The following is a 13,651-nucleotide window of genomic DNA, read 5'->3' as shown; positions in this document are numbered from 1 at the left end:
TATGTTAATTCTGGTCAGATTCCTTTAGTATTTTATAGAGTTAATGCTTAGGTTTGCACACGTGATTATCTTTTTTTTTTCCTGGCCTTTTTTTCTTGCATATCAGAAATTCATTCCTGGGGCGCCTGGGTGCCTCAGTTCGTTGGGAGTCTGACTTTGGCTCACGTCATGATGTCACAGTTGATGGTTCAAGCCCCGCCTCGGGCTCTGTGCTGATAGCTCAGAGCCTGGAGCCTGCTTCAAGTTCTTTATCTCCCTCTCTCTCTGCCCTACCTCTGCTCGTTCTCTCTCTCTCTCTCTCTCTCTCTCAAAAATAAATAAAAATGTCAAAAAAAATTCCTTCAAAGTAGAATTCACTTTATAAAATTATGTCTTTAGAACTGTGGATTTCAAGTTGACTTCTTTGGGCTGTTTTAAGATGTTCACTTTTATCTTTGGAAGTCTATAGTTGTTATTATATGTCTAGCTATAGATTTCTTTTTATCATGTTTAGGATTTAGGTGCTTTCTGAATCTCAATTTATATCTTCATCAAATCTAGTTAATTTCAATATTTAAAAGTATTGTGAAATCTACATACAGAAAAGTACAGAAGTAAGTTAGTGGGTAATTTTTTTTTTAATGTTTATTTTTGAGAGAGAGACAGAGACAGAGCACGAGTGAGGGAGGGGCTGAGAAAAAGGGAGACACAGAATCCGAAGCAGGCTCCAGGCACCGAGCTGTCAGCACAGAGTCCAATGTGGGGTTCGAACTCATGAACCGCGAGATCATGACCTGAGCTGAAGTTGGGCAACCAACCGACTGAGCCATCCAGGTGTCCCAGTTAGTGGGTAATTATAAGCAACAACTATGTAACTAGGTCAAGAAATAAAACGTATCAAGTGATCAGAAGTCCAGAGATTTTTTTTGTTTTTGGTTATGTAACTGAAATGAAGCAGTTTGCCGTAGGGGGTTCATCAAATTGAACACAACCCAAGGAAATGTTGAGAGCAAAGAACTTTTTATTGCTTGTTATAAGTGAGAAGACAGAGATAGCTCACAACTGTCTCACCATGCTGTTAGTACAGGAAGCTTTTATTCAGTGTAAGGGGTGGGAGCAAGGGAGATTGCACAGCCACTTTTGGTTCACTTGTGGATGCATATCATGTCAGGGGGCTAGTGCATACATCATATGTTCAAAAAATAGCAGAAAACTCTGCCCATAGAAGGAGATCGTAGCATTGTAATGAGCTGAATGTAATTTCAGGACAACTCAGGAGGGCTTTTGTGCTGGTCCTCAGCTCCAATCCAGCTCAAACTAGCTCAGATGAGGAGCTATCAGGTGAGACACCTAGCAAGGGGCTATCAGGTAAAACACCTAGTCAAGCTTCTCCTTGGCTGGAACCTTTGGTTCTGCAAAACAAAACCCAGTAATCCAGGCTTTTGTCCCTTCCCTCCTGCCTTCTGCTGATGGCTTTCAGCCTCCTTCTTAGAGTGGCTTTCAGTTGCATCCTAGCTAACAGTTGTTTTCTTTTTAAATTTAGATATAATTGACATATTCCAGATGTACAGTATAATTTTTCAATATTTCTATTACAAAATGATCACCACAGTAAGTCTAGCATCCGTCACCTATTCATAGTTACATTTTTTTTTTTTTTTTTTTTGCCCTGTAATGAGAACTTTTAAGATCTAAGGAAGTCCAGAGTTTTTCTTGGGGTTTCATCATGTAGGGAGGGTTTGGTAAATCATTGACTCTGTGGTTAAACTCCATCTCCAGTTCCCCAGGCTTCTACCTTCCCTGCATGTCAGGATGGTGCAAAGTCTCACCATTCTAATCATGTGGTTGGTATTTCTGTTGTGGGCTACTGCCATCCTAAGTCTTCCTGTTGGCATAAGCTGTCTAGGGCCCCCCATGAGCCACCTCATTAGCATGCACCATGATGAATAAGAGACACATTGTTTGGGATATTCTAAGATGTTTAGGAGCTCCATGCTGAGAACCCTGGACAACGACCAGATAAATTCTATTGCAGACTATTTTGAAATAAGTTTTGAGATGTTTTATGGCTCCAAATGTGTCCTATCTTAGTAAATGTTCTGTGTGTACTTGAAAGGAATATGTATTTTGCTGCTGGATGGAATGTTGTATAAGTGTCAATTAAGTTTGGTTAGTGTTCAAGTCTTCTGGATCCTTACTGATTTTTTTTTTTTTTTTTTTTTTTGTATAGAGAGAAGAGTATTCAAATCTCCAACTATAAGTATAGATGTATCTTTTTCTCCTTGCTGCAGTATATCAATTTTTGCTTCATGTTATTTGAAGACACATTCAGGGATATTAAGTTCTGATGAATTGGGCCCTTTATTATTCTGAAATGACCTTTATCTCTGATAAATTCTTTGCTCTGAAAACCAGTTTCCTGATAAGAGCCACTATAGTTTTTAAAAAAAATTGTTAGACTAGTGTCTTTTCTTATCCTTTTAACCTATTTGTATGTTTATGTAAAAAATGAGGGTTTGGGGGTTACACAACAGATAGTTGGATCTTTTTCATTCAGTCTGATATCTTTGCCTTTTAATTGAGGTTTTTGACTTTATATTAACATGACGACTGATGCAATTTTGTGTAAATCTACCAGTCTGCTATTTATTTTCTACTTTTCCCCATGTGTTCTTTGTTCGCTTTTCTTTCTCTTCAGACTTTTACTGGGATTGAGTATTTTTTTTTTATCATTCTGACTTTTATCTTCCTTATTGGCATATTAACTATATAACTCTTTGCTCTCTTAGTGGTTGCTTTAGGGTTGATACTATATATCTCTAACTACTACTTTATGTTTAGGGGCCTTACACCAATATACTTCCGTTTGTCCCCAACTGGCTCTTGTGCTATTGTTACTATACACTTGACTTCTCCATACCTTGTAACTCCATAACATATTTTTATTATTTTTATTTTTGCTTTATACAGTCAAGGGGGAAAAGGCTATTAAATATACCCACATTTCTGGTACTCTTCGTTTATTTGTGTAGATCTGTATTTCCATCTGGTATCTTTTATTTCTGCCTGATAGACTTTAACATATTTTTGTAGTACAAGTCTGCTGGGCATGGATTCTTTCAGCATTCTTATGGCTTATGTCAAGTTGTTTTTATGTTACCTTTATATTTTTGAAGATAGTTTTGCTAAGTATAGAATTCTAATTTGACAGGCTTTTTTCTCCTCTTCTTTAAAGATGTTTTGTTCATGTCTTTTGATTTGGTATTATTTCCAAAATGAAGTCTGCTATTTTCATTGGTTCTTCTCTAAATAACATGTGGTTTTTTTGGGGGGAGGGAGGAGTAAGGGTCTGGTTGACTTTAAAGTTTTCTCTTTATAACTGGTTTTAAGAAATTTTATTATGACTTTCTTTGGTACAGTTTTATTCATGTTTGTTGTGTTTGGTATTTGTCAAGCTTCTGGAATCTGTTAGTTTATAGTGTTTTATCAAATTTGGAAAAATTTCAGCCAGTGTTTCTTCAAATATTTTTATGTCCCCCACTTCTTCTTTGGGGACTTGAATAAGACATTTTCAGGGTGCTTCAAGTTGTCCCATAACTCACTGGTATTCAGTTCATTTTTTTTCAGCCTTTTTTTTCTGTCTCTCTGTTAACTCTTGAATAATTTTTATTGCTCTGTCTTCAAGTTCATGAATTATTTCTTCCATAATAATTAATCTGCTGTTATTTCTATTCAATTTTCATGTCAGATATTTTACTTCTTTGGATATCTGATTTGGGTTGTTTAAAAAAAAATTTGTTTTTAATGTTTACTCATTTTTGAGAGGCAGAGAGAGACAGAGTGTGAGTGGGGGAGGGGGAGGGAGAGAGGGAGACACAATATCTGAAGGAGGCTCCAGGCTGTGAGCTGTCAGCACAGAGCCCGAAACAGGACTCAGACTCACAGAGTGTGAGATCATAACCTGAGCTGAAGTTAGATGCTTAACTGACTGCCACTCAGCTGCCCTGATTTTGTTTTTTTTTTTTTTATATCTTTCATGTCTCTACTTAATGTACTCAGTTTCTAAAATTTGTGTAGATATTTAAGCAACAAGGTTTAATATAGTAAATTAGATGCTTATAGAACCATTGAGTTGCTGAAGTAAGTAGTGGGTTCTGGGTTGGCCTCCAGAAACACATCTGAGAACTAGGCAGAGCCCGTCTGCCAGATGAGTTGTCATTTGAAGCCATTGATGGAACTATGAATTCAAGGAGCTGGAATTAATGTGCTGTCACCACTGCCAGGGCTTGACATCTAGAAGGCTGGAGAATAGTTACCTGCAAGTGTGTCCCAGTAACCAGGGACAGGAAATCCAGAAGATACTGCTGCCTCTGTCATTGATGTACCCACCGTTTGGCACAAAAGAATCTAGCAGGTGGGTCCTTGCTGGCCAGCAGAAACAAACAAACAAACAAACCAAACAAATAGGAAAAATGGCCTCTGCCTCACTCAACTCCCAGAAGACTTCATCCAGTGGGTGTAACCTAACACATATCCAGAAGACAGGTGCAATCAACCCTGGGGATGCATGATTTATTTTTTATTTTTTTTAGCTTTACATCCTCTTTTTTTTTTTTTTTTTAATTTTTTTTTTTTTCAACGTTTATTTATTTTTGGGACAGAGAGAGACAGAGCATGAACGGGGGAGGGGCAGAGAGAGAGGGAGACACAGAATCGGAAACAGGCTCCAGGCTCTGAGCCATCAGCCCAGAGCCCGACGCGGGGCTCGAACTCACGGACCGCGAGATCGTGACCTGGCTGAAGTCGGACGCTTAACCGACTGCGCCACCCAGGCGCCCCATAGCTTTACATCCTCTTTAGTTAGAAGCAAGGTAGAATGGAGGTGAACAAGCCAATACACAGAATCTGTCTAGTGTGTGTGTGTGTGTGTGTGTGTGTGTATAACTGAATTTTTAAATTAAAAAAATTTTTTTAATATTTATTTTAGACAGAGCATGAGTGGGGGAGGGGCAGAGAGAGAGGGAGACACAGAATCCGAAGCAGGCTCCAGGCTCTGAGCTGTCAGCACAGAGCCCGATGCAGGACTTGAACTCACAGACCGCAAGATCATGACCTGAGCCGAAGTTGGACACTCAACCAACTGAGCCACCCAGGTGCCCCTGTAATTAAATTTTTAAAAAAAATTTTTTTTAACGTTTTATTTATTTTTGAGACAGAGAGAGACAGCGCATGAACAGGGGAGGGTCAGTGAGAGGGAGACACAGAATCTGAAACAGGCTCCAGGCTCTGAGCTGTCAGCACAGAGCCCGATGCGGGGCTCAAACTCATGGACCGCGAGATCATGACCTGAGCTGAAGTCAGCCGTTTAACCGACTGAGCCACCCAGGCGCCCCTATAATTAAATTTTTAAAAAGTGGGTTACAACAGTGTTTGTCTCACAGTGACAGTTTTTTTTTATATCATATTACAGACTTGTACTGTGATAAAATTCAGCCTGCGGTTGATTTATCTAAACTAGATTTATGTGGATGCAGATCTATTGAGGTAGAAAAACTTGAGAAGTTGATAGAATACTTAATCTTCAGATTTAGCCGGATTATAGTATTCTAGTTCAGTGTCATCAACTTTTTTGATGTATCAACCTAGCAATGAAAAGAATGAGTAGTCATACATTCCCAATATCCGTATATTTAACTAGGGATGCACCAAAGTTTAGCTTTAGCCTTGGTTTTCAGCCAAGTTCAGTTACCTGGTTTTGGGGCTGTTAAATAATCAACTACTTTAACATCATTTGTGGCTTTAGGGAAATTGTGCATGAAACCACTACATGATTATATAGGTTGCCATCATATCTAATCATTGTTAATGATTCTAGTCATAAAAATAAGGCATCAGATTTATTGTTAGCATTCGAGTATTCGATTTCAAGTATAAGTAGGCTTTCAAGATATAAACAAATAAAATCTCATGAGCTTCCTCCTGTAATTCCATCAAAGTATAAATTTGTAATTGTTATTGCAAAGTAAATTGTTGCAGTAATTGATGAATATGAAAACTTAATCGTATGTAGAAAACAGTTATTTTCAAATTATTGAATAGGGAAAGAGATTGATAGGAGGTGTGTTTGTGTGTGTGTGTACGTGTGTACCATATTTGTTAGCCAGAAAACATGAAATCTTGCCATTTGTGAGAACATGGACAGACCTACAGAGTATTATGCCAAGTGAAATAAGTCGGGCAAAGAAAGACTAATACCATACGATTTCATTTATATATGGAATCTAAGAAACAAAAATAAACAGACTCCGAGAAAACAGAACAAACTGGCAGTTGCCAGAGGGGAGGAAGTTGGGGAGTGTGTGAAATAAGTGAAGGAGATAAACTTCCAGTTATAAAATAAGTCACAGAGAGGAAAAGTACAGCATAGGGAATATAGTCAATATTATTACAATAATGTTGGGGACAGATGGTGACTGCTTTTATTGTGAGCACTGAGTAATCTGTAGAACAATCAAATCATTATATTCTACATCTGAAACTAATATAACGTGTGTCAACTGTACTTCAATAATACTTAAAAAAATTGAATTTATATGGATATTGAGAGAGTGCAATCACTAACTTTATGATGAACATCCCCTCTTTTTGAGTCAACAAAAAAATGTGTGGTTGTTTTGTGGCATTAATTTGGTAACAACTGCTACACAACTTGGTATTGAAGGTGGGAGCTGTACAACAAAATTGTAAATGATATGCTCTTGGCTCTTGGAGAGTAGCAAGTTGAGCAAACCGTTAGCTGAGGCTCGAATAATAGAAAACTACATTAAGCTGTTATGAAACATTAGATAAAACGGCTGTTTGTGCTATCTTAGAAAACAGGAAATAGGGGCACCTGGGTGGCTCAGTCGGTTAAGCTTCTTACTCTTGGTTTTGGCTCAGGTCATGATCTCAGAGTTTCATGAATTAGAGCCCCGTGTGGGGCTCTGCGCTGGCAGCGAGGAGCCTGCTTGGGATTCTCCCTCTCTCCCTCTCTCTGCCTCTACCCTGCTTGCTCTGTGTCCGTCTGTCTCAAAATAAACTTTAAAAAAAGAAAAAAGAAAAATAAACCTGATGAACTTTGGCTTTGGGCAAGGAAGTCTCCAGGCAAAATGTGGAAAGTGCCACCTGGTGGCTTATGGCTGCATAGTCTGAAGTACTACTACACGAAAGAGGTGAACTTTAAAAAGAAAGAAGGAAAGGAGAAAGGAAGAAAAAAAGGGGAGAGAAAGAATAGAAAGAGACAGGAAGGAAGGGAGAGAAAGAGAAGACAAAGAAAAAAGACAAAAGGCGCTGGTTAGGTTGCAAGCAGAATTATGTAATATATAAAGTCAGAGTTACTAAATTGGAAAATAAAACTGTTGTCTTATCTCCAGCCAGCTCAGCTAGGAAAGTTTTTTTTTTTTTTTCCTTCTTCTTTTTGCAACGTTTATTTTTATTTTTGGGACAGAGAGAGACAGAGCATGAACGGGGGAGGGGCAGAGAGAGAGGGAGACACAGAATCGGAAACAGGCTCCAGGCTCTGAGCCATCAGCCCAGAGCCCGACGCGGGGCTCGAACTCCCGGACCGCGAGATTTTGACCTGGCTGAAGTCGGACGCCCAACCGACTGCGCCACCCAGGCGCCCCTAGCAAAGTCTTAAAGTAAGACATGAGCACACATCAAACATCAAATCAAGATTGTGACTATCAGATATATTTTTTATTCATATATATTTTTTAATTTTTTTATAATATTTATTTTTAGTAATTTATTGTCAGGTAAGCTAACACACAATGTATACAGTGTAGTCTTGGCTTCGGAAGTAGATTCCCATGATTTATCACAACACCCAGTGTTCCTCCCAACAAGTACCCTCCTCAATGCCCATCTCCATTCAGATGTTTTGATAATACAGTTCTGAGTTGAGTTTAAGGTGTTGCTAAGTAGATCTCAAGTGGAAAATAGCTTAAGGGTGTGGTCCCACAGAAACCTGATCCAAAAAAGTAGCAGTGAGAAAATCTAAAGTGTATATTGATACCAGTTATAGATGTGGCTTTGGGATGTGTAAGGGACCCTAACCAGACAATAAAGCTCAAAAGTTTTAAAGTGTTACTAGCGGGGCGCCTGGGTGGCTCAGTCGGTTAAGCATCCAACTGCGGCTCAGGTCATGATCTCACAGTTTGTGAGTTCGAGCCCGCGTCAGGCTCTGTGCTGACAGCTCAGAGCCTGGAGCCTGCTTCAGATTCTGTGTCTCATTCTCTCTCTGCCCCTCTGCCACTCATGCTCAGTCTCTCTCTGTCTCTCAAAAATAAATGTTAAAAAAATTGAAAAATAAAATAAAGTGTTACTAGCAAAAACACCAAATGCTTGGCCTAAGTGATGATCATGCTATAAAAACATCTCTTGGCCTTTGACTTTCTTTGGCATGAAGCAGCCTGAGAAAGTTACTCAGCAGCTAACAAGGATCACGTCTTCAGAAAGAATAAAGGAGACTGATGGGAAAAGAAGCACATAGAGTAAGCAAAGGCTGTGGGGAACAATGAGTCAGGGAGCAGCTCCCAGAGAGCAGTTAGAGATTGGGCTCCAGTCAGGGAACATTTCCGCATTGCCAGAACAGTAGGCCCAGTAGGGTATCGAAATGGTTAGGAACCAGAGACTTTATGCTTCCCTTTCTTCCCCCTTTCCAATGGAACTATTTATTGTGGTTATTCTGTTGCTTTTGAATTATGTGTGTGTGTGTATGTGTGTGTTGAGGCAGGGGGCAGGTTACTTATCTTTTTACTTCATAGATCTCTGGATCAAGAGGAGGTGCATCTGGATCTGACATGTATCATGAAATCCTAGACTTGAGGGCTGATGCTGTGATTGTATGAGAGACTCTGGGGGTCCTGGAATGAGTGAGTGTATTTTGCATGTGGAAGGAATGTGAATATCACCACTGTGGACTGTCAAAAATCAGTTGCATTAACGGTCTCATTTCTCCACCTGTTGTATTTATGCTCCTTTACCATTTGACTCTACAGTTGGAATAAAAGGCAGGTTCTAGGGGCACCTGAGTGGCTCAGTTGGTTGAGCGTCCGACTTCAGCTCAGGTCATGATCTCACAGTTAGTTCGAGTCTCGCATTGGACCTTGAGCTGACAGTGCAGAGCCTGCTTCAGATTTTGTCTCCCTCTCTCTCTGCCCCTCCCCGTGCAAAATAAACATTTTTTAAAAGGTAGGTTCTATTTCTTTGCTTATTGATTACAAGTTTGGCCATGTGACATACTTTGCTAATGGGATGTTAGACTTGAACAAACACGATGTTTCCATTTTCTTGGTTTGCCTTCATCATAAGAACATACCTGGTCTAGGCTGCTGGAGAATGAGACAAAGCATGCTCGGTGTCTCCAATTGTCCATCCTTTCTCAGATGACCCACAGCCAATTGCTGGTCATGTCAGGGAGCCCAGCTGATCCCAGTCTAAATTACCCATAGAGTTAACAGATAAAGTCAGTTGTTATATGCCCCTGAGGTTTTTTGATTATTATATATCCTTATTGTGGCAATTGGTAGTCATACAATAATTTATTATAATATACTGGATGAATCATCTTTATCACAAAGTATATGAAGAAAGTATCAGTGAAAAAAGTGGTAGTGAAAACTTTTCTTCTGACTCATTAAATCCTCAACAACCTTTAAATGGAGGATAAAAAAACAATTTATTAAAATGATTATAGTAGATTGCCTCTCAAACCTGTACATTTTATTGTATCAAATATGTATAGTGTCTGCAGGTAGTCTAGTAACAATACTTTCCCCTGCATTCTGTCAAACTTTAAAGCATTGACTTCTAAATTCTTTAAACAAAATTGTAATAAATATTTTTGGATAAACTGCAGACTTATCCTATTATCATCATTTTATGATGACGATAATAGGACCTGGCTTTGATTTGGCCAAAAACTTATTATTTATTATTGAATAATTGACATATAATATTGTGTTAGCTTCAGCTGTAGAACAGTGATATGATATTTATATACATTATGAAACAGTCACCACGATAAGTCTAGTTATCATTTGTCACCATACAGTTGTTACAATATCATTGACTACATTCCTTATATGGCAATTACATCTTCATGTCTTATTTATTTTATAATTGGGAGATTGTACCTGTTAATCCCCTTATTTTGCACCCCCCCCCACTCTGGCAACCATCAATTTGTTCTCTGAATCTATGTGTCTGTTTCTGTGTTGTTTGTTAATTCATTTGTTTTGTTTTTTAGATTCTACACATAAGTGAAATCACGTGGCATTTGTCTTTCTCTGACTTCTTTCACTTAGCACAATAGCCTCTAGGTCCATCCATGTTGCTGCAAAAGCAGGATTTCATGTTTTGTTTAGTTTTTTCTTTCTTTTCTTTTTTTTTTTTTGGTTGAGTAATATTCCACTGAGTCATCCTCCGTTGTGTGTGTATATATATGCCACATCTTCTTTATCCATTTGTCTATTGATGGACATTTAGGAGGCTTCCATACCTTGGCTATTATAAAAAATGCTGCAATTGAACATAGGGCTGCTCATGTCTTTTCAAATTAGTGGTTTCATTTTCTTTGGAAAAATATTTAGAAGTGGAATTGCTGGACTGAATGATAGTTTTAATTTTTTGAGGAAGATCCATACTATTTTCCATAGCGGCTGCACCAATTGGCATAAGGGTTCCCTTTTCTTCACATCCTCACCAACACTTGTTAGTGCAGAATTGTTAAGTTGCTTTTATTTTTGAATGATGATATTCAAACTTTTATATGGAATTTTTGTTATTATAGATGGTACCTTCCACAATTCCTAGCTATTTAAAGGTAACTGAGATGGTAAAACACCGTAATCTATAGGGATAATGACAGGACAAGGAGAAGGAATCAAAGATATAGTACGTATTTCTTTGGTATTATTTACATTTTACCTTAAATAGGATACAAGGTCATTAAATATATTATTTTCCTGTTTGTAAAGTGGGGAAAATAGTAAATTTTTTGCTTCCTGGTTTCAAAATCATCTTTCTTGGAATATATATGTACTGTATTAAAATGTGTTATTTTGAGATTTGTGTGTTTATGGCATTGGTGTATGGCTAAAAGGCTCACAGTCCTGTGAAAGTACAATCTAAATTGGAAAACAGTGAAAGTGGCATTAGGTACTCACAAAATAAGGCACAATCTGAATCATAGTATAATTGCATCTTTAATTATGTGTTTTGAAAATTTTATTAGAGGGGCGCCTGGGTGGCGCAGTGGGTTAAGCGTCCGACTTCAGCCAGGTCACGATCTCGCGGTCCGGGAGTTCGAGCCCCGCGTCGGGCTCTGGGCTGATGGCTCAGAGCCTGGAGCCTGTTTCCGATTCTGTGTCTCCCTCTCTCTGCCCCTCCCCCGTTCATGCTCTGTCTCTCTCTGTCCCAAAAATAAATAAACGTTGAAAAAAAAATTAAAAAAAAAAAAAAAAGAAAATTTTATTAGAGAAGGAAAAATACTCAGAACCCAGAGTTTTAGGGAGACCAACATCCAAGGATTTGGGGACAGAGGTCAGAGACTCCCTTTAGTTAAGCTGCTCTTCAAAATCTCAGTGGGTTTCTACATACTTCTAGCATCTTTCCCACTATGCCCTCTTGTCCCCCACCCCACCAGGTTTCTGTGCATCCTCTTAACGCACAAAGGAAGCTAGAAGGTGATTATTAGAGGAGTTAGTTACTTTGCAATGAAAAATCTAATCATTCTTCATGAGAATGGTACTTCTGCATCTGCTTACACTTGAATTTTGACATAATTTTATGTGAAACATCAGAAGCTGTTCAAGCCACAACTCCAAAAAGGTGTGTACCTCTTTATAGGTTTGAGATTTGGTATATGATATGTATAAACAAAAGCAGACTTTTTTGTGGGGCTAAATATCTCCTTAACAATAACTTCCATACAACCAGATTAGAAAATCTTGACTAGAGGAATTGCTTATAAAGAGATTTAACAAGCATTTATAATGTAAATGCCTCAATTATATACTGGTAAATAATAAGATAATAGGTTATTAAAAATCATGATTTTAAAAACAAATGCTATTGACTATGAGATAGCTTTATAGTTTATGGGGTGCCTGGGTGGCCCAGTCTGTTGAGTGTCTGACTCTTGATTTTGGCTCAGGTTGTGATCCCAGGGTGGTGGGATCAAGCCCTGCATTGGACTCTGTGCTCAGTGTTTCTCTCTCTCTTTCTCTCCCTATGCCCCTCCCTCTCCCCTGCTTGTGCTCTCTCTCTCTCATATATATATATATATATATATATATATATATATATATATATTTATATTTATATTTATATATATATATCAGTTTGTTCATATATATATGATATATATACATACATCTTATATATATGTTATATATATCTTATATATCATATATATAATTTTATGACTCATTCAATTTTAGGGACTTGGATCGGTTTTTAATTTTTTTTCTTTTATTTTGAGTTTTGAGATAATTGTGCATTTAGATGTAATTAATAAAAAATAATGCAGAGAGATGCCAAATTTCCTTCACCCAGTTTCCCCCAAAGTTAATACCTTGCATAACTATAGCATAATATCACAATCAGGAAATCTACATTGGTACAATCCACTGATTTTATTCACATATCATCAGTTTTACATGCACTAATTTATGTGTGTGTGTTTAATTCTGTGCAATTTTGTCATATGTAAATAGATTCATATGACCACAATCACGTCAACACACAGAACAAGTTTATCACAAGGATTCCTCCTGCTACCCTTTCAGAGCTACAGCCACCTCCCTGCTTGCCCCCGCCTTCTTGATCCCAAAATTCTAGTTCTGTTTTCCATATCCATCATTTTGTCAGTTCAAGAATGTTATACAAATGGAATAATATACCATTTAACCTTTTGAGGTTGGCTTTTTTCACTCAGCGGTATTCCCTGAGACCACCTCAATTGTATCAACAGATCTTTCCTTTGTATGGCTTAGGAGTATTCCACATATGGATTGCTATAGTTTGTTCACCCATTAAAGGATTTGTGAGTTGTTGCCTGTTTGGGGCTATTTATAACCAAACTGTTGTGAATATTTGTGTACAGGTTTTTTTTTTTTTTTTTTAATGAACATTTGCATTTCTCTGGGATAAAGAGTACGTTTCCTGGGTTGCATAGTAAGCATGTTCCATTTTGTAAGACACTGCCATACTCTTTTCCGGAATGGCTGTACCATTTTACACCCACAGTGTATGAGTGGTCCAGTGTCTCCACATCCTAACAGTTGATATAATCACTATTTTTTTCTAGAATTTTGGCCATTCTGACACACATGTACTGATAACTCAGTGTGGTTATTTGCATTTACCTAATGGACAGTGATGTTGAATAACTTTTTGTGGACTTACTTGCCATCTACATATACTCTTTACTGAAATGTCTTTTGTCCATTTTGTAATTGGATTTTTTAATACTGTTGATTTTGGAAAGCTCTTTACATATTCTAGATACAAGTCCTTGACAGAAATGTGTTGCAAGGCTGTTGCTTGTCTTTTAATTTTCTTCACAAGTTCTTTCCCAGAACATACATTGTTAATTTTGATTGAAGTCATTGGCTACCATAATAAA

The sequence above is a fragment of the Lynx rufus genome, unplaced genomic scaffold, assembly GCF_022079265.1.
Source record: "Lynx rufus isolate CCGP_SWC_20201006 ecotype Redwood Valley unplaced genomic scaffold, mLynRuf1.p SCAF_20, whole genome shotgun sequence".
NCBI lineage: Eukaryota > Metazoa > Chordata > Mammalia > Carnivora > Felidae > Lynx > Lynx rufus.
The sequence above is the reverse complement of the archived record's forward strand: the minus strand, read 5'-3'. Positions refer to the sequence as shown.